General features: G+C 41.1%; 1 non-coding gene across 1 annotated transcript; it reads left to right on the top strand.

The window, feature by feature from the left end:
• The first annotated feature begins 264 nt into the window (after positions 1 to 264).
• Positions 265 to 372, top strand: LOC112738715 (small nucleolar RNA R71). Its single transcript, XR_003169658.1, has one exon. It is a non-coding gene; the product is annotated as a small nucleolar RNA R71 (small nucleolar RNA).
• Positions 373 to 703: the final 331 nt, after the last annotated feature.

The raw sequence follows: 703 nt of genomic DNA, 5'->3' as shown, positions 1-703 counted from the left end.
CTTGCTGAGTCAATATTTTGTTCTGAGCCAATATGGCATTTAGAGTATCAATTTCAAGAACTCCCTTCTTCTGAGGCGTCCCATTACTCATAGGATTCCTCTCAGAAGTGTACATAAACTGGTTGTTAGCAACCATGTCAATGAGTTCTTGAGCTTCTGCAGGCGTTTTTTTAGGTGAATGGATCCACCTGCAGAAGTATCCAATGACATCTTAGCTAATTCTGACAGACCATCATAGAATATATACAGGATGGTCCATTCTGAAAGCATGTCAGAAGGACACTTTTTGGTCAGTTGCTTGTATCTCTCCCAAGCTTCATAGAGGGATTCACCTTCCTTCTGTCTGAAGGTTTGAACATCCACTCTAAGCTTGCTCAGCTTTTGAGGAGGAAAGAACTTGGCTAAGAAAGCCGTCACCAGCTTATCCCAAGAGTTCAGGCTATCTTTGGGTTGAGAGTCCAACCATATTCTAGCTCTGTCTCTCACAGCAAAAGGGAAAAGCATGAGCCTGTAGACTTCAGGATCTACTCCATTAGTCTTAACAATATCACAAATTTGCAAGAATTCAGTTAAGAACTGAAAAGGATCTTCAGATGGAAGTCCATGAAACTTGCAGTTCTGTTGCATCAGAGAAACTAATTGAGGTTTCAGCTCAAAATTATTTGCTCCAATGGCAGGAATGGAGATGCTTCTTCCATGTAAA

Source organism: Arachis hypogaea, chromosome 13 (assembly GCF_003086295.3).
Source record: "Arachis hypogaea cultivar Tifrunner chromosome 13, arahy.Tifrunner.gnm2.J5K5, whole genome shotgun sequence".
NCBI classification, from domain to species: domain Eukaryota; kingdom Viridiplantae; phylum Streptophyta; class Magnoliopsida; order Fabales; family Fabaceae; genus Arachis; species Arachis hypogaea.
The sequence above is the reverse complement of the archived record's forward strand: the minus strand, read 5'-3'. Positions and strand labels throughout refer to the sequence as shown.